Source organism: Bos taurus, chromosome 2 (assembly GCF_002263795.3).
Source record: "Bos taurus isolate L1 Dominette 01449 registration number 42190680 breed Hereford chromosome 2, ARS-UCD2.0, whole genome shotgun sequence".
Lineage (NCBI taxonomy): Eukaryota > Metazoa > Chordata > Mammalia > Artiodactyla > Bovidae > Bos > Bos taurus.
In genome coordinates, this window is record NC_037329.1 from 47847432 (window position 1) to 47873854 (window position 26423).

The 26423-nt window shown below is 38.4% G+C and overlaps 1 protein-coding gene across 7 annotated transcripts in view; it reads right to left on the bottom strand.

Moving 5' to 3' along the window:
• Positions 1 to 26423, bottom strand: part of MBD5 (methyl-CpG binding domain protein 5) — a 484478-nt gene that overhangs the window by 150589 nt on the left and 307466 nt on the right. For 5 of the 7 annotated variants that reach the window (XM_015475434.2, XM_015475445.3, XM_015475436.3 and 2 more), the window contains exon 1: positions 5760 to 5877. The exons of 1 other annotated variant lie outside the window; for it this stretch is intronic. The gene's annotated coding sequence lies outside the window, so the exon portion shown is untranslated. Of the gene's footprint in view, positions 1 to 5759; positions 5882 to 26423 lie in introns of those variants that run through there. One more of the 7 variants, NM_001191268.2, reaches the window with a different exon arrangement.

Below are 26423 nucleotides of genomic sequence, written 5' to 3' on the forward strand. Positions count from 1 at the left end.
CATTGGATAAGATGGATCTAATTTATATTTATATTTCATCCCCAAACAGTAGATTTCACTTTTTTTTAAAGTGCACATGGAACATTCTTCAGGATAGATCATTCCTTGGGCCACAAATCAAGCCTTGGTAAACTTAAGAAAAACGAAATTTTATCAAGCATTTTTTCCAACCACAATGCTATAACACTAGACACTACTACAGAAGAAAAAAAGAAAAACTGTGAAAACCACAAACACATGGAAATTAAGCAATACTCTCCTGAATGACCAGGAAGTCAGTGAAGAAATCAAAGAGGAAATAAAAAAATATCTAGAAACAAATGACAATGAAAGCACGATAACTCAAAACCTATGGGATGCAGCAAAAGCAGCGGTGAGAGGGACGTTTATGGCAATACAAGCCTACCTCAAGAAACAAGGAAAACACTGAAAAAACAACCTAACCTTACACTGAGAACAACTAGAAGAAGAAGAAGAAAACACCCCAAAGTTAGTAGAAGGACAGAAATAAGAAAGATCAGAGCAGAAATAAACAAAATAGAAACAAAGAAAACAATAGCAAAGAGCAATGAAACTAAAAGCGGTGCTTTGAGAAGGTAAACGAAATTGATAAACCTTATGCCAGAGCTATCAAGAAAAAAAGGGAGAGGACAGAGAAAACAGAAAGAGAAATTAAGGAAACAATTCCATTCACCATTGCAACGGAAAGAATAAAATACTTAGGAATATATCTACCTAAAGAAACTAAAGACCTATATATAGAAAACTATAAAACACTGGTGAAAGAAATCAAAGAGGACACTAATAGATGGAGAAATATACCATGTTCATGGATTGGAAGAATCAATATAGTGAAAATGAGTATACTACCCAAAGCAATTTATAGATTCAATGCAATCCCTATCAAGCTACCAACAGTATTCTTCACAGAGCTAGAAAAAATAATTTCACAATTTGTATGGAAATACAAACAACCTCGAATAGCAAAAGCGATCTTGAGAAAGAAGAATGGAACTGGAGGAATCAACCTACCTGACTTCAGGCTCTACTACAAAGCCACAGTTATCAAGACAGTATGGTACTGGCACAAAGACAGAAATATAGATCAATGGAACAAAATAGAAAGCCCAGAGATAAATCCAGGCACATATGGACACCTTATCTTTGACAAAGGAGGCAAGAATATACAATGGATTAAAGACAATCTCTTTAACAAGTGGTGCTGGGAAAACTGGTCAACCACTTGTAAAAGAATGAAACTAGAACACTTTCTAACACCATACACGAAAATAAACTCAAAATGGATTAAAGATCTAAACGTAAGACCAGAAACTATAAAACTCCTAGAGGAGAACATAGGCAAAACACTCTCCGACATACATCACAGCAGGATCCTCTATGACCCACCTCCCAGAATATTGGAAATAAAAGCAAAAATAAACAAATGGGACCTAATTAACCTTAAAAGCTTCTGCCCATCAAAGGAAACTATTAGCAAGGTGAAAAGACAGCCTTCAGAATGGGAGAAAATAATAGCAAATGAAGCAACTGACAAACAACTAATCTCAAAAATATACAAGCAACTCCTACAGCTCAACTCCAGAAAAATAAATGACCCAATCAAAAAATGGGCCAAAGAACTAAACAGACATTTCTCCAAAGAAGACATACAGATGGCTAACAAACACATGAAAAGATGCTCAACATCACTCATTATCAGAGAAATGCAAATCAAAACCACTATGAGGTACCATTTCACACCAGTCAGAATGGCTGCGATCCAAAAGTCTACAAGTAATAAATGCTGGAGAGGGTGTGGAGAAAAGGGAACCCTCTTACACTGTTGGTGGGAATGCAAACTAGTACAGCCACTATGGAGAACAGTGTGGAGATTCCTTAAAAAACTGGAAATAGAACTGCCTTATGATCCAGCAATCCCACTGCTGGGCATACACACTGAGGAAACCAGAAGGGAAAGAGACACGTGTACCCCAATGTTCATCGCAGCACTGTTTATAATAGCCAGGACATGGAAGCAACCTAGATGTCCATCAGCAGATGAATGGATAAGAAAGCAGTGGTACATATACACAATGGAGTATTACTCAGCCATTAAAAAGAATACATTTGAATCAGTCCTAATGCGGTGGATAAAACTGGAGCCTATTATACAGAGTGAAGTAAGCCAGAAGGAAAAACACCAATACAGTATACTAACGCATATATATGGAATTTAGAAAGATGGTAACAATAACCCTGTGTACGAGACAGCAAAAGAGACACTGATGTATAGAACAGTCTTATGGACTCTGTGGGAGAGGGAGAGGGTGGGAAGATTTGGGAGAATGGCATTGAAACATGTAAAATATCTTGTATGAAATGAGATGCCAGTCCAGGTTCGATGCACGATACTGGATGCTTGGGGCTGGTGCACTGGGACGACCCAGAGGGATGGTATGGGGAAGGAGGAGGGAGGAGGGTTCAGGATGGGGAACACATGTATACCTGTGGCGGATTCATTTTGATATTTGGCAAAACTAATACAATTATGTAAAGTTTAAAAATAAAATAAAATTTAAAAAAAAAAAAGGGGAGAGGACTCACATCAGTAAAATTAGAAATGAAAAAGAAGAAGTTACAGCTGAAAAGAAGAAATACAAAGGATCATAAGAGACTATTATCAGGAACTATATGCCAATAAAATTGACAACTTAGAAGAAATGGACCTACACAAATCAATCAATGTGATATACTCTATTACCAAATTGAAGAATAAAAACCATTCGATCATCTCAAGAGATGCAGAAAAAGCTTTCAGCAAAATTCAACCCCCATTTATGACAAAAACTCCAGAGAGGGGCATAGAAGGAACCTACCTCAACCTAATAAGTAAATAATAAATCTACCTCAACATAATAAAAACCACATACACACAGACACACACATATATAACAAGTCCACAACAAACACAATTGTCAACAGTGAAAATCTGAAAGCATTTTCTCTAAGATCAGGAACAAGACATGGATGCCTACTCTCACTACTTTTATTCAGCATAGCTTTGAAAGTCCTAGCCATGGCAAGCAGAGAAGAAAAATAAATACAAGGAATTCAAATTGGAAAAGAAGTAAAACTGGCACTGTTTGCATATTACATGATACTATATATAGAAAATCTTAAAGATGCTACAAGAAAACTACTGGAGCTAATCAATGAATCTGGTACAGTTGCAGGACACAAAATTAATACACAGAAATCCCTTGCATTCCTGTACACTAATAATGAAAGAGCTGACTTTGGACTATACTACAAACCTACAGTAATCAAGACAGTATGGTACTGGCACAAAAACAGAAGTATAGATCAATGAAACAGAACAGAAAGCCCAGAGATAAACACACCTACCTATGGTCAAATAATCTATGACAAAGGTGGTAAGAACATATGGTAAAGAAAAGATAGTTTCTTCAAGAAGTGGTGCTGGAAAAACTGGATAGCTAACATGAAATGAGAATACTCCCTAATACCATACACAAAAGTAAACTCAAAATGGATTAAAGACCTAATTGTAAGACTGGATGTTATAAAAAAAACTCTCAGAGGAAAATATAGGCAGAACACTCTTTGACATAAATTGTAGCAATATCTTTTCTGTCTCACCTCCAAAAATAATGAAAATGAAACCAAAAATAAAACAAATGGAATCTAATTAAACTTAAAAGCTTTTGTACAACAAAGGAAAACATAAAAAAAAGAAAAACCCCAAAAGACAAACCAACAATAGATTAATCTCCAAAACATACAAAGAGCTCATGCAGTGCAATTAAAAAAAACAAACAAAAAAACCCCTCAATCCAAAAATGGGCAGAAGACCTGAACAGACATTTCTCCAAAGAAGAAACAGAGATAGCCAAAAAGAACATGAAAAGATGCTCAATATCACCAATTGACAGAGAACTGCAAATCAAAACACAATGAGGTATATGACCTCACACTGGTCAGAATGGTCATCATCAAAAATCCTACAAACAAGGCATGCTGGAAAGGGTCTGGAGAAAAGAGAAACCTTCTTTCCTGTTGGTGGGAATGTAAATTGGTAGAGCCACTATGGAGAACATACAGAGGTCCTTAAAAAACTAAAAATAGAGCTATCATGTTGTTGTTATTTAGCTTCTCAATCACAAACAAGTGACACATTACCCATTACCATATGATCCAGCAATTCCACTCCTGGGCATATATCTGGAGAAAACCGTAATTCCAAAAGATACATGCACCCCAATGTTCATTGCAGCACTACTTACAATAGCCAGCACATGGAAGCAACCTAAAAGCCCATCAACAGGTGAATGGATAAAGGAGACATGGTACATATATACAATGGAATATTAGCCATAAAAAAGCACAAAATAATGCCATTTGCAGAAAGATGGATGGGCTCAGAGATTGTCATACTGAGTAAAATAAGTCAGACAGAAAAGGACAAATATCATATAACATCGTTTATATATGGAGTCTAAAAGAAATGATACAAATTAACTTATTTACAAAACAGAGTTACAGATGTAGAAAATAAATTTAAAGGGGAAAGAAAGGGGATGAGGGACACCTTGGGAGACTTGGATTGACATATACACATTACTATATATAAAATAGATAATCGACAAGGACCTATTATATAGTTCAAGAAATTCTACTAAATATTCTGTAATAACCTATATGGGAGAAGAATCTGAAAAAGAATGGATATAGGTATATGCATAACTGAATCACTCTGCTGGACACTTGGAACTAACACAATGACGTAAATCAACTATATAAAATTAAATTAAAAAATTAAAATATAAGCATTCTAGGACTTCACTGGTGGTACCAAGGAGAAGACTCCACCTGCCAATGAGGGGACAGTGGTCTGATCCCTGGTCTGAGAAAATCCCACATGCCGTGGAGCAACAAAGCTCATATGCCACAACTACTGAGCCACTCTCTAGAGCCTGTAAGCCTCAACTGCTGAGCACATGCGCCACAGCTACTGAGCCATGGGCCACAACTACTGAGCCCACACACTCCTGGGCCCACAAGCAATAACTACTGATCATGCACACCGCAGTAACTGAAGTCCACACACCCTAGAGCTCACAAACCGTCAACTACTGAGTTTATGTGTTGCAAATACAGAAGCCTGCACCTAGAGCCTGTGTTCTGCAACAAGATAAGCCACTGCAATGAGAAGGCCATGCACCACAAAAAAGAGTAGCCCTTGCTTGCAGCAACTAAAGAAAGCCTGAGCACAGAAAGAAGACCTAGTGCAACTAAAAATAAATGAATAAGTAAATAAGTTATTAAAAAACAGAAGCATTCGGGCCAAAGAGCATTTATATCCTATTATGTCTAGTCATAATATGTATGTATATATGCATATAATAACACATGTGTATATAATAGTACATTATATATAAAACACATATAATAGTATACATATCAATAAACTCAGAAAGGCAAAAAAGAAAATGCAAAGAGGACTTATCTCAAGATGGCAGGATTACTATACATTTTCTGTTTTTATTTTTTACAATGAACAGGTATTAATTTTATAATAGAACTATATTTTAGAAGTGTTTTTATGACTTTACTATTTGGAGATGTGTGGCATTTAAGTCTATAGATGCCAGATGCTTTTCAGATTTAATAAAAATTAAGTTCATAGACAAGAAAACTATAATTATGTGAAGAATTCATGGAGAGAAAACAATTCCTACCTTGTGGAGAGAAACTGATAAAAACATAACATGTGCTGTGAGACCCAGCAGCGTAATGGAGGCAGTAAATCTCTAGATGGTCTATGCCTCTATGAGTCCCTATAAAGGAGTACCTCTTCTCTCTGTAACAGAAATAACATAGACACACACATTTATTTAAAGGAGAGGCTGAAAGAAAATCATCCTTAAGTACACACTGCAGCTACATAGGCTGCCTGTTTGCAAGTGGGATCTCAAAGAGAAACAGTTGGATATATCATTTATTGGTTGTATGCCCTTGGGAAAGCTATTTATCCTTCCCATGCCTCAGTTTCCACAACTGTAAAAGGGGATAATAATAGTACCAAAGTAGAAAGATTATTATAAAGATTAATATTCTTAAACACAGCACTGTCCGGTACAATAATAATAGTAAATACCATTTGTGTGCTAGGTGTGAGCTTAGTCACTCAGTCGTGTTTGACTCTTTGCGATCCCATGGGCTATAGCATGCCAAACTTCTCTGTCCATGGGGATTCTCCAGGCAAGAATACTGGAGGGGTTGCCATGCCCTCCTCCAGGGGATCCTCCCAACCCAGGGATCGAACCCTGGTCTCCCACATTGCAGGCAGATTCTTTACCAGCTGAGCTACCAGGAAGTCTATATATCATTTTTGTGGTTTTAAAGATAAATAAATGGGTGGGGTTGATTCACAGAACATATTACTGTCAGTGATATTTTACTTCTCTCAGCATCTCCAGTAATTCTCATTTCAGAGTTATGAGTGGATATTATTACCACCTGGCCCTCAGATTTGCAAATCAGAAACTTGATTTTATCAGAGCTACCCAAACTTACAAACTCACAGGAACAGATAAATTTAAAAAGGGGAATTTTTTGATTTTTCAAAATGATAGCCAATGGACTAGATTAAATATTATTTACTGATAGTTCATCTATTTAAGCACAGACCACTTAGAAATTACCTGGTTACTGTAAAATTAAAGAAATTGAAAACTCAAATTGGCCCTTCTATCAAATCATAGCAGTGTGCCTTTCTACTTTGTTACCAATTTCTTCTTCCATTGATATGAAACCTTGAGAAGGCACAGCATTACCAATGGAGCATTCTTGTCAAGAATGTTTAATCTGAACCTAATAATTTTTTAAAAAATGTAAGAAAAATGAAAATTAAGGGACATTCTGCAATTTGTCTAGACTTTTAAAAAATATGTCTACAACATGACATAAAAAGGCTGATAATTTTTTTTTTTTTTTTTAGATTAAAGGATGCTAAAGAGGAGGCCTTCTGGGACTGTGGCTGCCAGTGTCCCCATCCCTACTGCATGCCGCTGCCAACCCATGCCTCTGTGGGAGATGCTCTAACACCAGCATTTTCCCAGTCAGAAATGAAATCTGTGTCCCCTGCATTGGAAGTATAGAGCCTTAATCACTGGACCTCCAGGGAAATCCTATTAAAAAAAATTTTTTTTATATGGACTTTGTACAAGTTTTGAAAATCCGTCTCTGAAATTGTTTTCAGAGACGTTTTTGAACTATATGAGACAGCAGTTTCATTAATACATGATACCATACTGATGGAGGTAATGAAGACAATGGTGACCCCCTTCAAAAGGTCCCATGCAGGCACTGCTGCACTCAGTCTCCCAACCCTGCAGCAGGCCACCGCTGACCCATGTCTCCGCTGGAGTCTCCTGGACACACACGGGCAAGTCTGGGTCAGTCTCTTGTGGGGATACCAGAGACTGAGACAGAACTGTGTCTGAGTGTCTCCTGTGGAGGTACGGGTCAGCAGTGGACTACTGCAGAGCCGGGGCTCTGGGTGCAGTAGACCTGGGTATGGCATAAGCCCTCTTGGAGGAGGTCACCATTAACCTAACCATAGAGCCGCAAGAACTTACACAGGACTGGGAAACAGACTCTTGGAGGGCATAAGAAAAAACCTTGTGCACACCAGGACCCAGGAGAAAGGGGCAGTGACCCCACAAGAGACTGACTCAGACCTGCCTGAGAGTGTCCAGGAGTGTCTGGCAGAGGTGTGGGTAGGCAGTGGCCTGCTGCAGGGTTAGGGGCATTGTGTGCAGCAGCGCCTGCATGGGACATTTGGAAGGAGGTCACCATAATCTTCATTACCTCCATCATAGATTGGCCTCAGGTCAAATAACAGGGAGGGAACACAGCCCCACCCATAAACAGAAAATTGGATTAAAGATTTACTGATCATGGCCCAATATGCCAGCAAATTTGGAAAACTCAGCAGTGGCCACAAAACTGGAAAATGTCAGTTTTCACTCCAATCTCTAAGAAAGGCAATGCCAAAGAATGCTCAAAGTACCACACAATTGCACTTATCTCACACACTAGCAAAGTAATGCTTAAAATTCTTCAAGCCCAGGCTTCAGCAATACATGAACCATGAACTTCTAGATATTCAAGCTGGTTTTAGAAAAGGCAGAGGAACCAGAGATCAAATTGCCAACATCAGCTAGATGATCAAAAAAATAAGAGAGTTCCAGAAGAACATCTATTACTGCTTTATTGACTGCCAAAGGCTTTGACTGTGTGGATCACAATAAACTGTGGAAAATTCTGAAAGAGATGGGAATACCAGACCACCTGACCTGCCTCTTGAGAAACATATATGCAGGTCAGGAAGCAACAGTTAGAACTGGACATGAATAACAGACTGGTTCCAAATAGGAAAAGGAGTATGTCAAGGCTGTATATTGTCACCCTGCTTATTTAACTTATATGCAGAGTACATCATGAGAAACGCTGGGCTGGAAGAAGCACAAGCTGGAATCAAGATTTCTGGGAGAAATATCAATAACCTCAGATATGCAGATGGCACCACCCTTATGGCAGAAAGTGAAGAGGAACTAAAAAGCCTCTTGATGAAAGTGAAAGAGGAGAGTGAAAAAGTTGGCTTAAAGCTCAACATTCAGAAAACGAAGATCATGGCATCCTGTCCCATCACTTCATGGGAAATAGAAGGGGGAACAGTGGAAACAGTGTCAGACTATTTTTTGGGGCTCCAAAATCACTGCAGATGGTGACTGCAGCCATGAAATTAAAAGACACTTACTCCTTGGAAGGAAAGTTATGACCAACCTAGATAACATATTCAAAAGCAGAGATATTACTTTGTCAACAAAGGTCCGTCTAGTCAAGGCTATGGTTTTTCCAGTGGTCATGTATGGATGTGAGAGTTGGACTGTGAAGAAAGCTGAGTGCCAAAGAACTGATGCTTTTGAACTGTGGTGCTGGAGAAGACTCTTGAGAGTCCCTTGGACTGCAAGGAGATCCAACCAGTGCATTCTGAAGGAGATGGGGTCGCAAAGAGTCGGACACGACTGAACACATGAACTGAACTGAGCATGGCCCCAACCATCAGAACAAGACCCAGTTTCCCCCTCAGTTAGTGTCTCCTATCAGGAAGCTTCCATAAGCCACTTATCCATCAGAGGGCAGACAGAATGAAAACCACAATCACAGAAAACTAACCAATCTGATCAAATGGACCACAGCCTTGTCTAACTCAAAGAAACTGTAAGCCATGCTGTGTAGGGCCACCCAAGATGGACAGGTCATGGTGGGGAGTTCTGACAAAATGTGGTACACTGGAGAAGGGAATGGTAAACCACTTAAATACTCTTGCCTTGAGAACCTATGAACAGTATGAAAAGGCAAAAAGATAGGACACTGAAAGATGAACTTCCCAGGTTGGTAGGTACCCAATATGCTATTGGAGATCAGTGGAGAAATAACTCCAGAAAGAATGAAGAGATGGAGGCAAAGTAAACACAACACTCAGTTGTGGATGTGACTGGTGATGGAAGTAAAGTCCAATGCGGTAAACAGCAATATTGCATAGGAACCTGGAATGCTAGTGCCTGAAGAATTATAAACAGAGGTTCGTGACATTGTACAGGAGGCAGTGATCAAGACCATCTCCAAGAAAAAGAAATGCAAAAAGGAAAAATGGTTGTCTGAGGAGAACTTACAAATAGCTGAGAAAAGACAAGATGTGAAAGGCAAAGAGGTGAAGGAAAGATATACCCATCTGAATGCAGAGTTCCAAAGAACAGCAAGCAGAGATAAGAAAGCCTTCCTCAGTGATCAATGCAAAGAAATAGAGGAAACAATAGAATGGGAAAGACTGGAAATCTCTTCAAGAAAATTAGAGACACCAAAGGAATATTTCAAGCAAAGATGGGCTCAATAAAGGACAGAAATGGTCCTTTAATAACAGAATGGTCTTTATTAACAAAAGCAGAAGGATATTAAGAAGAGGTGACAAGAATACACAGAAGAACTATACAAAAAAGATCTTCGTGACCCAGAAAACCATTTTGGTGTGATCATTCACTTAAAGCCAGACATCCTGGAATGCAAAGTCAAGTGAGCCTTACGAAGTATCACTATGAACAAAGCTAGTAGAAGTGATGGAATTCCAGCTGAGCTATTTCAGATCCTTAAAGATGATGCTGTGAAAGTGCTGCACTCAATATGCCAGCAAATCTGGAAAACTCAGCCATGGGCACAAGACTGGAAAAGGTCAGTTTTCATTCTGAATCCTAAGAAAGGAAATGCCAAAGAATGCTCAAACTTCTGCACAATTGGACTCATCTCACATGCCAGCAAAATAATGCTCAAAATTCTACAAGACAGGCTTCAACAGTATGTGAACCATGAACTTCCAGATATTCAAGCTGGATTTAGAAAAGGCATAGGAACTAGAGATCAAATTTCCAACATCTGGTGGATTATCTAAAAAGCAAGAGAGTTCCAGAAAAACATCTACTTCTGATTTATTGACTATGCCAAATCTTTCACTGTGTGGATCACAACAAACTCGGGAAATTCAAGCGATGGGAATACCAGATCACATGACCTGCCTCTGGAGAAATCTGTACACAGGTCAAGAAGCAACAGTTAGAACTGGACATGAAACAACAGACTGGTTCCAAATTGGGAAAGGAGTATGTCAAGGCTTTATATTGCCCCCATGCTTATTTAACTTATATGCAGAGAATATCATGCGAAATGCTGGGTTGGATGAAGCACAAGGTGGAATTGAGATTGCCGGGAGAAACATCAATAACCTGAGATATGCAGATGATACCACCCTTATATCAGAAAGCGAAGAAGAACTAAAGAGCCTCTTGATGAAGGTCAAAGAAGAGAGTGGAAAGTCTGGCTTAAAACTCAACATTCAGAAAGCTAAGATCATGGCATTCGGTCCCATCACTTCATGGCAAATAGACGGGGAAACAATGGAAACAGTGAAAGACTAATTCTTTGGGCTCCAAAATCACTGCAGATGGTGACTGCAGCCATGAAATTAAGATGCTTGCTCCTTGGAAGAAAAGTTATGACCAATCTAGACAGCATATTAAAAAGCAGAGACATTACTTTACCAACAAAGGTCCATCTAGTCAAAGCTATGGTTTTTCCAGTAGTCATGTATGGATGTGCGAGTTGGACTATAAAGAAAGTGGACCCCCGAAGAATTGATGCTTTTGAACTGTGGTTGGAGAAGACTCTTTAGAGTCCCTTGGATGGCAAGGAGATCCAACTAGTCCATCCTAAAGGAAATCAGTCCTAAATATTCACTGGAAAGACTGACACTGAAGCTGAAACTCCAATACTTTGGCCACCTGATGTGAAGAGCTGACTCATTTGAAGAGACTCTGATGCTGGGAAAGATTGAAAGCAGGAGGAGAAGGGGACGACAGAGGATAAGATGGTTGGATGGCATCACCGACTCGATGGACATGAGTTTGAGTAAAGCTCTGGGAGTTGGTGATGGCCAGGGAAGCCTGGCATGCTGCAGTCCATGGGTCACAAAGTCAGACATGACTGAGTGACTGAACTGAACTGAATGTTTAAAAAATTCATTCTCACAATCTGAAATTTGATATGTTTGCATATTCAGACTGCTATTTTATTCTTAGTTTAAGATTTAATTATAAGGGAAGATGAAAAACAACATTTCAAAATCTTTATTATTGTTTGATTCTTTCCTGGAAGCCCTTTGAATCTGTTGACTTACTCCATGGGTTCTGCCTGTTCAGAAAATATATATGTAATTACTTTTGTTCATAAAAATGTTTTGCATACACATACCGGTTTCATCTGAATTCTTAAAGCAACTAAATGTCATCATCTCAAACTAAGCTTAGTGGGTCAAAAGTTATGTATGCCTTTTGGGGTCAAAAACAAGCGGTCTTATGTGGTGTAAAGTTAATTGCAGAGGCAGCTACAAAAGAGAAATTCCAAAAATATTTTGAACAATTCTAGCATTTCTGGCCTCCAAAAATCATCATTTGAAGGAAAAAACTGACTTAAACTATATTTAATAAAGTACCAGATTCTTCATAGTCCCAGTTTGTAACTTTAGTTTATTAAAAAGAGTTGTTGGTTTTGTTGGACTGGAATTTAAACATTTTACTGTTTCCTAATTATTTAATACTATTTTTAATTGGTATTAAACTTTTACAAGTGACCCTGATATTATAACTTGTCTCTAATTAAATAATAGTATACTTATATCATCACTTTCATTCTCTAAAAAAATGCCTTTACAACTCAGTTTTATTTTTTTTTGCATTTCATATTTGGTATTTTCCATCATGAAAAACTGTATACATTCATGTTCATAACTGTTTCATTATTATATTTGTTGTTATCTTTCAGTTCAATTCAGTCGCTCAGTCGTGTCCGACTCTTTGCGACCCCATGGCCTCCCTGTCCATCACCAACTCCCAGAGTTCACTCAAACTCATGTCCATCTAGTCAGTGATGCCATCCAGCCATCTCATCCTCTGTTGCCCACTTCTTTTCCTGCCCCCAATCCATCCCAGCATCAGAGTCTTTTCCAATGAGTCAACTCTTCGCATGAGGTGGCCAAAGTATTGGAGTTTCAGCTTTAGCATCAGTTCTTCCAATGAACACCCAGGACTAATCTCCTTTAGAATGGACTGGTTGGATCTCCTTGCAGTCCAAGGGACTCTCAAGAGTCTTCTCCAACACCACAGTTCAAAAGCATCAATTCTTCAGCGCTCAGCTTTCTTCACAGTCCAACTCTCACATCCATACATGACCACTAGAAAAACCATAGCCTTGACTAGATGGACCTTTGTTGGCAAAGTAATGTCTCTGCTTTTCAATATGCTATCTAGGTTGGTCATAACTTTCCTTCCAAGGAGTAAGCGTCTTTTAATTTCACGGCTGTAGTCACCATCTCAGTGGTACTGATAATGAAAGATGAGACCAAAATTATCCTTATTACCCAATTATCTGATCCTTTACCTAAAGGAACCTATCTGGAGATAAGACCAAGGCTGTATCAGATGGAGCAGATACCAGAAAGCAGCATTTATTTCAACTGCACTCACTTAATTTCTGAGAATTAAGACAGGAGTTGAGCTAAAACTTACTTTTGTTTTAGCCAGAAAGAAAGCATTGTCAGTAAAATTAATGATATAGACATGAAGAAATGGATGTATTTTAAGAAAACAAATGCATTTTCATAGCCTTTGTGGTCATTTGTGATATCATTTATTTCTAATTCTTATTCTGATTTCAGAGAGTTTTATAAGTTTAGCAAATTGGCTTATAGGGACTAGGTACCATTTTTCAATTTTTCTTTAGTTGCTGTTTTACTTGTAAGTATGAAAATGATTATAGTTTACTACTCATTTCACACACTAGCAAGAGTATCCTCAAAATCCTTCAGCAGTTCATGAACAGAGAACTTCCAAATATACAGGCTGGATTTAGAAGGTAGAGGAACCAGAGATCAAATTGCCAGCATTCACTGGATCATGGAGAGATCAAGAGAATTCCAGAAAAACATCTACTTCTACTTCACTGACTTTGCTAAAGCCTTTGGCCGTGTGGTTGTGGTGGGTAGTAGCTCAGTCATGTTCGATTCTTAGCGACCCCATTGACTGTAGCTCTCCAGGGTCCTCTGTCCATGGGATTTTCCAGACAAGAATACTGGAGTGGGTTGCCATTCCCTTCTCCAGGGGACCTTCCCAACGCATGAACAGAACCTGCATCTTTTGCGTCTCCTGCACTGGCAGGCGGATTCTTTGCCACTAGCACACGGGAAGCCTTGTGCTTAGTCAATCCGTGTCTGACTCTTTGTGACCCCATGGACTGCAGCCCACCAGGCTCCTCTGTCCATGGGGATTCTCTAAGCAAGAATATTGGAGTGGGTTGCTATGCCTCCTCCAGGAGATCTTCCCAACCCAGGGAACGAATCCGGGTTTCCCACATTTCAGGTGGATTCTATATGACATGAGCCACTAGGTAAGCCTTGGATCACAACAAACTTTGGAAAATTCTTAAAGAGATGGGAGTAGCAGGTCACCTTTCCTGTCTCCTGAAACACTTGTATGCAGGTCAAGAAGCAACATTTAGAATCAGATATGGAAGAAATGACTGGTTCAAAATTGGGAAGGAATATGACAAGGCTGTATATTGTCATCTTGTTTAATTAACTTATATGCAGAGTACATCATGCGAAATGCCAGGCTATATGAATCACAAACTGGAATCAAGATTGTCAGGAAAAATATCAACAACCTCATATATGTAGATGTTATCACTCTAATAGAACAAAGTGAAGAGGAACTAAAGAGCCTCTTGATGAGGGTGAAAGAAGAGAGTGAAAAAGCTGGCTTGAAACTCAACATTCAAAAAACGAAGATCATGGCATCCAGTTCCATTGCTTCATGGCAAATAGAAAGGGAAAAGTAGAAACAGTGACAGATTTTACTTTCTTAGGCTCCCAAATCACCACGGATGGTGACTGCAGCCATGAAGTTCAAAGATGCTTGCTCCTTGGAAGGAAAACTATGATAAGTCTAGACAGTGTATTAAAAAGCAGAGACATCCCTTTGTTGAGAAAGTTCTGTAAAGTCAAAGATACGGTTTTTCCAGTAGTTGTGTACAGATGTGAGAATCAGACTAGAAAGAAGTCTGAGTGCCAAAGAATTTATGCTTTTGAATTGTGATGGCTGGAGAAGACTCTTGAGAGTCCCTTGGACTGCAAGGAGATCAAACCAGTCAATCCTAAAGGAAATCAACCCTGAATATACATTGGAAGGACTGATGCTGAAGCTCTAATACTCTGGCCATCTGATTCAAAGAGCTGACTTTGATCAGAAAAGACTCTGAGGTTGGTAAGGACTAAAGGCTAAAGGAGAAGGGGGCAACAAGATGAGATGGTTAGATAGCATCACTGACTCAGTGAATATGAATTTGAGCAAACTGGGAGATTGTGGAGGACAAAGGAGCCTGGCTTGCTACAGTCTAAGGGATTGCAAAGAGTCGGACACAACTTAGTGACTAAACAAAAGCAGTAGCTGATTCATGTTGTACAACAGAAACTAGCACAATATTACAAAGCAATTATCCTCCAATTAAAAATAAAAAAATTCAAATTTAAATTCTTAAATGTTATTGCATATGAATGTTGGCTAAGTTTCTAGAAAACAGGTGTTACATCAGAAAAACATCTGCTATGCCTGCCAGCACAGCCTTCTTTCTGGTCCAATTCTTTTTTTTTTTTTTTTCCCTGGTCCAATTCTAACATCTGTAAAGGACTACTGAAAAAAAAACATAGCTTTGACTATACAGACCTTGTCACCAAAGTGATGTCTCTGCTTTTTAATACGCTGTCTGGATTTGTCATAGCTTTCCTTCCAAAGGGCAAGCATCTTTGAATTTCTTGGCTGCAGTCACTGTCCACAGTGATTTCGGAGCCCAAGGTGGGAAAAAAATCTGTCACTGCTTCTACTTTTCCCCTTTTATTTGCCACAAAGTGATGGGATCAGATTTCATGATCTTCGTTTTTTGAATGTTGAGTTTCAAGCCAGCTTTTTCACTCTCTTCTTTCACCCTCATCAAGAGGCTCTTTAGTTCCTCTCCACTTTCTTTCATTAGAGTGGTATCATCTGCATCTGCATATCTGAGGTTGTGATATTTCTCCCAGCAACTGTGATTCCAGCTTGTGATTCATGAACAACTGACTAGTTTAAAATTGGGAATGGAGTACAACAAGGCTGTATGTTGTCACTTCTCTTATTTAATTTATATGCAGAGTACATCATCCAAAATGCTGGGCTGGATGAATTACAAAATGGAATCAGCTCTAAGTATACATATATCCCCTTCCTTTTGAGCTCCCTCCCACCACCTCCTCCCACTCCTCTAGGTCATCACAGAGCACTGAATTGAGCTCTCTGTGCTCTTACATCAGCTTCCCACTAGCCTTCTATTTTACACATGGTAGTGTATATATGTTAGTTGCTAAGTTTTTACAGATCATTGTTAATGTTAATATCATGCTGTTTGGTTTTAAATTTACACATGCAGATGGTTTAAAAAATCAAGTAGACCTATAAGACTCATTTTTTTAACCATTTTTCCAATATCCAGAAGCAATCATTTTCAACTGATTTTAGGTATTTCTTTTGGCATTTATGAAGAAGAATATCTCTAAATAAATGACTATATTTCTACCTCTTGATTAACCTATTAATTTCCCACAACTCTCTTTTAAGGAGGTAAGAAAGGGGGATTATAGATAATACATGACTGGGGCTTGATGACTATGGATTTCATAGAACTGACTATGCTGTTTTGTTCAGTAACCCCCAATATCAATTTATTGAGAGCCTTCTTTTTAATCCAGTTAGATTCTCCAAAAAAGAATCTTTCAATCTTCTGCCTAGTGTTACTAGCATTTTACAAACAAAATAGTTAAGGACTTGGGCTGTATATTGTCACCCTGCTTATTTAACTTATATGCAGAGTACATCATGAGAAATGCTGGGCTGGAGGAAGCACAAGCTGGAATCAAGATTGCCGGGAGAAATATCAATAACCTCAGATATGCAGATGACACCACCCTTATGGCAGAAAGTGAAGAAGAACTAAAGAGCCTCTTGATGAAAGTGAAAGAGGAGAGTGAAAAAGTTGGCTTAAAGCTCAACATTCAGAAAACTAAGATCACGGCATCTGGTCCCATCACTTCATGGCAAATAGCGAAACAGTAGAAACAGTGGCAGACTTTATTTTTTGGGGCTTCAAAATCACTGCAGATGGTGATTGCAGCTATGAAATAAAAAGACGCTTACTTCTTGGAAGGAAACTTAAGACCAACCTAGACAGCATATTAAAAAGTAGAGATATTACTTTGCCAAAAAGGTCCGTCTAGTCAAGGCTATGGTTTTTCCAGTGGTCATGTATGGATGTGAGAGTTGGACTATAAAGACAGCTGAGCGCCGAAGAATTGATGCTTTTGAACTGCGGTGTTGGAGAAGACTCTTGAGCATCCCTTGGATTGCAAGGAGATCCAACCAGTCCATCCTAAAGGAGATGAGTCCTGGGTGTTGACTGGAAGGACTGATGTTGAAACTCCAATACTTTGGCCACCTGATGCGAAGAGCTGACTCATTTGAAAAGACCCTGGTGCTGGGAAGGATTGAGGGCAGGAGGAGAAGGGGACGACAGAAGATGAGATGGTTGCATGGCATCACTGACTCAATGGACATGGGTTTGGGTAGACTCCAGTAGTTGGTGATGGATAGGGAGGCCTGGTGTGCTGTGGTTCATGGGGTCACAAAGACTTGGACACGACTGAGTGACTGAACTCAACTGAACTTGGGTTTCATAGTAAGAGTGTAAAATATCAGTCTGGTCTGTTTTTGGTAAAGTACTCTGCCAACTAGAATTTTCCAAATTTCCCCATTTGGGAACCTTCTGATTTACCAAAGAATGAACATTGTCTTTTGCTAGGATGATGGGTGGAGAGGTACTTGTCCACTTGCAGATGACAGAACAAGAATGCAAGAGAAATGTCCTAAATAGACTTCCAACCAGGCTTGCTCTTATTTTTCCCTTTAACCTGCTTCTGTAACTCTGGGTGGTTCTAATACCCAAGTTTCTTGGAAACCACCATGCAAACAGAACTGTTTGCTGGCTTTACCTACTGCTGGTTTTAAGATTCAACTTGCTTGGATTTGCTAAGTCATTTAGCTGTAGTCCTTCTGCCATCTAGTTTCCACATTTTGGTACCATCATTCTTCTCCCATTCTCTTTTTCCCTTCTTGTTTCATCCTTCTTAATAAAACATTCAATATTATGTTTTATTTTAATGTGGTTTTGAAAGGGGATGGAGTTAAATATATATGTTCACTCTACCTTCTTTAACCAGAAATCAGCATTGCTAATTTTATTACCTACTGAGTAATTTCTTCTTTTTAACATTTGTTAGATTTGAGACAAATACTTTTTTTTAAAAATGAGAATTTCTATTTTAAGAAAATGGGAAATTACCATAACCAATTCCTATACTCAGTCTCACAGTAAGATTGCTCAGAGATTGCTATTTATATATCATCTATTTTATATTGAATGCTTTTATTATGGCACAGGCCTGAGTTCTTCACAGCATGGGGGGATGTTTGGTACTCTATTGCCCTGGTAACAATAACTAAGAGCCATATATTACAGAGCTCAATCTGTTAAGAGTCAGGACATGGACAAGATAATAAAAATTTCGAAATAAAAAACTGGGCACACAGTTTAACCTTTAGAGGAAGTAAGCAGGCCCACCGATCATGGGCCGGACAATGTACTATGTTTGTTTCATTATCTTACTAAATATATATATATGCAATTCTTTTTAGTTATTAAAGACAATGTCATATATACATTTCATTATTTCACATAATACATGTATGACGTAGTTTTTACTGTACAAGCTTTATGAAAAAAATATATAATAATGTAGCTCTGTATGTACTCAAGTGATCAATTGACAAAACATAGTACCTAAAGAAAGTAAGGTATAGAACGGAGTGTATGTATAACCTGCTGCATTCTGTAAATACTGATATAGATGTGGTGACACATTCAACATTTCTGGAGGAGGGCATGAGTGGTAGCAGGGACTGCCTTTGGAGAGAGAAAATAGATATCTGGGCGAAAAGACTTGGAAGGGTAATTTTTCACTGCCTTTGTATACCTCTCAAATTCTATGTCGTGCAAATAACCTATTCAAAAATAAATAAAAGATAATTATAAAACACGTATAATTTGGCTTCTTCAGTCCTGCCAAGCTCCAGATCATCTGATTGTCAGCCACAGACAGAGAGTAGCTTTTTTGGCAAAGCTATCTTTTTTTCCCTTCCCTGCTTCCTGATGTGCCCGTTTCTTGTCAAACTTTATTGAAACCTGCATAAAGCAGCAAATCGACTCCAGCATTCTGAATTTTTCTGCTTCATTAGAAGTGTAAACACTTTGGTAGAAAGATGGCCTGATTCTCAAATGTATCAGATGATGGCTTAGATACTTTGCTAACCAGACTGAGATGGTGAGTGGGGTCCTCACCACCCTTCACCTGACTGCTTTGGCCAAGCCAAGATTGTTTTTTAGGGTCTATTACTTGCAAGAATTTCTGTTATCTGCAGGCCTATCACATTGAATAGCTATCTAATTATGGTGAATATAAACACATAAATGAATAATTTTATTTATAGGATTAGTCCACCTAATTTTAAAAGGATTATGTAATAGAGATTGTTAAGTCTGTATTTTAAATTTTCCAACTGTTTAGTAATTATAGCTGTCTTCTTTCCCCAATTCTAAGATCTAGTCAAGGGTCATACGTTTTATTCAGTTGTCATATCCATTTAACCTTCTTTAATATTTTTTCTGATAATAGTATGGTCAGTTCAGTCAATTCAGTTGCTCAGTTGTATCTCACTCTTTGCAACCCAATGGACTGCAGCCAGGCTTCCCTGTCTATCACCAACTCCTGGGGCTTACTCAAGCTCATGTCCATCAAGTTGGTGATAACCATCCAACCATCTCATTCTCTGTCGTCCCCTTTTCCTCCTGCTTTCAATCTTTCCCAGAATCAGGGTCTCTTCAAATGAGTCAGCTCTTCACATCAGGGGACCAAAGTACTGGAGTTTCAGCTTCAGTATCAGTCCTTCCAATGAATATTTAGGACTGATTTTCTTTAGGATGGACTGGTTGGATCTCCCTGAAGTCCAAGGGACTCTCAAGAGTCTTCTCCAACACCATAGTTCAAAAGTATCAATTTTTTGGCTCTCAGCTTTCTGTATAGTTCAACTATGACATCCATACGTGACTACTGGAAAAACCATAGCCTTGACTAGACGGACCTTTGTTGGTAATATCTCTGCTTTTTAATATGCTGTCTAGGTTGGTCATAACTTTTCTTCCAAGGAGCAAGCCTGTCACTGTTTCCATTGTTTCCCCATCTATTTGCCATGAAGTGATGGGACCAGATGCCATGCTCTTAGTTTTCTGAATGTTGAGTTTTAAGCCAGGTTATTGACTCTCCTCTTTCACTTTCATCAAGAGGTTCATTAGTTCTTCATTGCTTTCTGATATTAGAGTGGTATCATCTGAATATCTGAGGTTACTGATATTTCTCCCAGAAATCTTGATTCCAGATTGTGCTTCATCCAGCCCAGCATTTCCCATGATGTACTCTGCATAGAAGTTAAATAAGCAATTTGATCTCTGGTTACTCTGCCTTTTCTAAAACCAGCTTGAACATCTGGAAGTTCAGAGTTCATGTATTGCTGAAGCCTGTACTGGAGAATTTTGAGCATTACTTTGCTAGGGTGTGAGATGAGTGCAATTGTGCGGTAGTTTGAACATTCTTTGGTATTGCCTTTCTTTGGGATTGGAATGAAAACTGAAGTTTTCCAGTCCTATAGCTACTGCTGAGTTTTCCAGATTTGCTGGCATATTGAGTGCAGCACTTTCACAGCATCATCTTTTAGGATCTGAAATAGCTCAACTGGAATTCCATCACCTCTACTACCTTTGTTCGTAGTGATGCATTCTAAGGCCCACTTGACTTTGCATTCCAGGATGTCTGGCTTTAGGTGAGTGATCACACCATCATGGTTATCTGTGTCATTAAGATGTTTTTTGTACAGTTCTTCTGTGTATTCTTGCCATCTCTTCTTAATATCTTTTTTCTTTTGTTAGGTCCATACTGTTTCTGTCTTTTATTGTGCCCATCTTTGCATGAAATGTTCCCTTGGTATCTCTACTTTTCTTGAAGAGATCTCTAGTCTTTCCCATTCTATTGTTTTCCTCTATTTCTTTGCATTGATCACTGAGGAAGGCTTTCTTATCTCTCCTTGCTATTCTTTGAAACTCTGCATTCAAATGGGTATATCTTTCCTTTTCTCCTTTGCCTTTCATGTCTTTTGTTTTCTCAGCTATTTGTAAGGCCTCCTCAGACAACCATTTTGCCTTTCTGCATTTTTTTTTCTTGGGGATGGTCTTGATCACTGCCTTCTGTACAATGTTACGAACCTCTGTACATAGTTCTTCAGGCACTCTGTCAATCAGATATGATTCCTTGAATCTATATATCATGTCCACTGTATAACTGTAAGGTAATTGATTTTGGTCATACCTGAGTGGTCTAGTGATTTTCCCTACTTTCTTCAATTTAAGTCTGAGTTTTGCAATAAGGAGTTCATGATCTGAGCCACAGTCAGGTCCCGGTCTTGTTTTTGCTGACTGTATAGAGCTTCTCCATTTTTGGCTGCAAAGTATATAATCAATCTGATTTTGGTATTGACTATCTGGTGATGCCCATGTGTAGATTCTTCTCTTGTGTTGCTGGAAGAGGGTGTTTGCTATGACCAGTGCGTTCTCTTGGCAAAACTCTGTTAGTCATTGACCTGCTTTGTTTTGTACTCTAAGGCCAAATTTGCCTGTTACTCCAGGTATTTCTTGACTTCCTACTTTTGCATTCCAGTACCCTATAATAAAAAGGACATCCGTTTTGGGTGTTAGTTCTAGAAGATCTTGTAGGTCTTCAAAAAACCGTTCAGCTTCAGCTTCTTCAGCATTACTGGTTGGGGCAGAGACTTTGATTACTATGATATTGAATGGTTTGCTTTGGAAATGAACAGGGATCATTCTGTCATTTTTCAGTTTGCATCAAAGTACTGCATTTTGGACTCTTTTGTTGACTATAGTAACATCAGTCAGTTCAGTTCAGTTCAGTCGCTCAGTCGTGTCCAACTCTTTGCGACCGCATGAATCGCAGCACGCCAGGCCTCCCTGTCCATCACCAACTCCCGGAGTTCACTCAGACTCATGTCCATCGAGTCAGTGATGCCATCCAGCCATCTCATCCTCTGTCGTCCCCTACTCCTCCCGCCCCTAATCCCTCCCAGCATCAGAGTCTTTTCCAATGAGTCAATTCTTCGCATGAGGTGGCCAAAGTACTGGAGTTTCAGCTTTATCATCATTTCCTCCAAAGAAATCCCAGGGCTGATCTCCTTCAGAATGGACTGGTTGGATCTCCTTGCAGTCCAAGGGACTCTCAAGAGTCTTCTCCAGCACCACAGTTCAAAAGCATCAATTCTTCGGCGCTCAGCTTTCTTCACAGTCCAACTCTCACAATCATACATGACCACAGGAAAAACCATAGCCTTGATTAAATGGACCTTTGATGGCAAAGTAATGTCTCTGCTTTTCAATATGCTATATAGGTTGGTCATAACTTTCCTTCCAAGGAGTAAGTGTCTTTTAATTTCATGGCTGCAGTCAGCATCTGCAGTGATTTTGGAGTCCAGAGAAATAAAGTCTGACACTGTTTTCCCATTAATTTCCTAAGAAGTGATGGGACCAGATGCCATGATCTTCATTTTCTGAATGTTGAGCTTTAAGCCAGCTTTTTCACTCTCCACTTTCACTTTCATCAAGAGGCTTTTTAGTTCTTCTTCACTTTTTGCCATAAGGGTGGTGTCATCTGCATATCTGAGGTAGCTTCTAAAAATTAATTCAACTCTATATTCAATGTATTCTATATTTCCATAGGAATGACAAATATAATAGAAAACTGCAAAATAAATAATAAACAAGCCAGGTCTTCAGAGCAAATATAAGCTATTGGAAGAGAGAATTATGTACAATATTCAGTACAACATTCCACTTCCATTCTAGACTTGGAAATTTTAAATAAAGCTAAAATCTTAGTTATAGAAGCTAATTTACACTCCAACGTTCTAGTCCATAGTTTCTCATGTCAATCATTTTACCACTAGTATTGTGTATCATTATAAATACATATCACATTACATTGTACAAATTTGTTTATTTATCTGCTTCCTTAGCTGGTTTATGAGCTCCTCCACAGCAGGAACTAGAGGTCATGGCATAACATCTATTATAATGTACACACAATAACTGTGTGAATCATAAGGTAGGAAATTAAATCATTGAATGAAAGGCAAAGTGGTATTAGAAGATCAGATAAGGAGTAGTTTTAATCCCACTGGATAGCTTGGAGAAAGCTACAAAAACAAGGGTGCATTTAAAGAAAACTGAGATCTTAATATATAGAACTATAATGAGAGAGGATTATGTGTAGACACAACAGGAAAATTTTGCAAAAGTATGAAGGTAAAAAAGGTACTGGGTATGCCTTACAATGTTCATAATCCAGTATCAGTGGAATTTCAAGCTTCTGTGACTGATAGATGTATTAAATATAGGGAGGAGTAGTGGGAATAACAGCTAGACATATTAGCAGTGATCTGAGTGGGTCATCTTTTGCAGAGCTGTACTACTGTGGCACGAATAGTATAGGTCTATCAAAATGGTGCACAAAAATGGCCTTTGAGAATTTATCCATATGTCTGAACACAATTCAGATGTTTATATATCATCTTAGAATAATGTAGAACACTCTTTACCAATGGCATTTCATGGAATAATACACTCCTAGAGAAATGCAAACATCTGAAGAATCGAGTTCAACCCAGTGTATTTTCCCAAATAATCTGACCTTGTGACACTTCTGTCATAAAATTCCTATTAACATCTTAGTTTGGAAAATATTATTGTTATTTCCCTACATTTAATATATAAGGTATCACTAAAACTTAAGTGTGAGTCATCAAATGGATCTATTTCAAGCTTTATGATGTTATATTACTACAGTATTACTACTTGGAACAACTAAATATTCACCAGTTTGGTAGCAAGCAGAGGATATGAGCTAGTATCAGAAGAAATTATCACAATAAGTTTACTTTTATCTTATATATCCAGACTACACGAATTGTTTAAGAGTTTATGGTGGGTTATACTAAGCTATAGTGAAATTTAGTCAGATAAACATAAAGTTTAATTTAGATATACTTCACTAAAAATATAAAGAAAGTGGAAACAAGATGAAAGTCTACAAATAGGGGAATAGTTAAATAAACTTTGGTATCTCATACTACACAATATTGCAGTCTTTAAAAAAATGAATTAGAGCTATTTCTACAAGGTATTGAAGGGTCAGAAATGCAAGGTGAAGGTGTGTAGGTATGTATGTATGTGTGTGTGTATGTAATCCCATCTTTTAAAGCAATGAACAATTCCTCTCTATGTATGTGTATGTACATATGTGTTATACAAATTGAGAATAGGAACGATACATACTAAGTTAAGAAAAGAAGACTGTGTGGTATGAATATGATAAGAACTTTATAAGCATATACAAAATAAGATCTAAAAAAATGAAAAAAACCTAGAGAATTTACATCAAAGTTGATTCTAACTAACACAATAAATCTTTCCTATCGGATTTCTTTGATGACTTCTTACAGTAAAGGCTGGGGCAAGTGGGATATAGCATAAGTTACATATTCTGTCGTGATCTGATTCTTACTTTTCTCACATTCCCAGTATATATTCTACATTCCAGCTATAATAAATCACCTAGTATTTACTGGAATATTCTGTGCTACTGCATATTCCAGTGTCTTGGTACATACCAGGTCCATTGCCCAAAATGCCCTTTTATTTTTTGTTTCTTTGCATGTGGAACTCTTACCTAAAAAATCTGCATAAGACATAGTTGAAAAAATCTTAAAAATACGTGTTGCACAATAAGCATTAGGGCTTCCAAGGTGGCACAGTGATAAACAATCCACCTGCCAATGCAGGAGATGCAAGAGATGCTGGTTTGATACCTGGGTTAGGAAGATTCCCTGGAGAAGAAAATGGCAACCCACTTTAAGTATGCTAGCCTGGAAAATTTCATGGACAGAGGAGCCTGGAGGGCTACAGTCCACAGGGTCCCAAAGATTCGGTTGCGACTGAGTGACTGAGCACATATACATAATAGGCATTAAGTATAACCACCAGGCAGATGGTGATTGCAGCCATGAAATTAAAAGACGCTTACTCCTTGGAAGGAGGGTTATGACCAACCTAGATAGCATATTAAAAAGCAGAGATATTACTTTGCCAACAAAGGTCCGTCTAGTCAAGGCTATGGTTTTTCCAGTGGTCATGTATGGATGTGAGAGTTGGACTGTGAAGAAAGCTGAGCGCTGAAGAATGGATGCTTTTGAACTGTGGTGTTGGAGAAGACTTGAGAGTCCCTTGGACTGCAAGGAGATCCAACCAGTCCATTCTGAAGGAGATCGGTCCTGGGTGTTCTTTGGAAGGAATGATGCTAAAGCTGAAACTTCAGTACTTTGGCTACCTCATGCGAAGAGTTGACTCATTGGAAAAGACTCTGATGCTGGGAGGGATTGGGGGCAGGAGGAGAAGGGGACGACAGAGGATGAGATGGCTGGATGGCATCACTGACTCGATGGACATGAGTTTGAGTGAACTCCAGGAGTTGGTGATGCACAGGGAGTCCTGGGGTGCTGCAATTCATTGGGTCGCAAAGAGTTGGACACGACTGAGCGACTGAACTGACTGAACTGATGACAGAAATTCAGAGTCCTGACTAGAGTTGTCAGGAAAACATAGTATATGAATTAGTTCTCAAAAGATCAGCACTTTAACAAAAGTGAGAAGAGAAGGTACAGGCATACTTTAGATATATTGCAGGTTCAGTTCCATACCATCACTATAAAGCAAATATTATTCTCAACAAAACAACTCACACAAATATTTTGGTTTCCTAGTACATATAAAACTTATGTTTACATTATATTTTAGTCTATTAATTGTATTAATAGCATTATGTTTACAAAAAAACAATATGCATACCTTAATAAAAAAGATACTTTACTGCTAAAGAACACTAACCATCATCTGAATCTTTAGTGGGTTATAATCATTTTGCTGGTGGAAGGTCTTGCCTCAATGTTGATGGCTGCTGAATGATCAGGGTGGTGTTTGCTGAAAGTTGAGGGGGTACCATGGCAATTTCTTAAACTAATAAAGCAATGATGAAGTTCGATGTATCAAGTGTATCTTATTTTCAATCGAAATTTCTCTGTAGCACACAATGCTGTTTGACAGCATTTTACCCACAGTAGAGCTTCTTTCAAAATTGGATTCAATCCTCTTAAACTATGCTGCTGCTTCATCAACCAAGTCAATATAATAGCCTAGATTTTTTATAATTTTCAACAATTTTCACAGCATCTTCATTATGAGTAGATTCCATTTCACTCAAGAAAACACTTTGTTGCTCATCCCTAAAAAGTAACTCTTCATCCATTCAAATTTTATCATGAGATTACTGTAATTCAGTTAAATCTTCAGGTTCCACTTCTAATTTTAGCTCTCTTGCTGCTTCCACCACACTCACAGTTATTTCCTCCACTGAACTCTTGAAC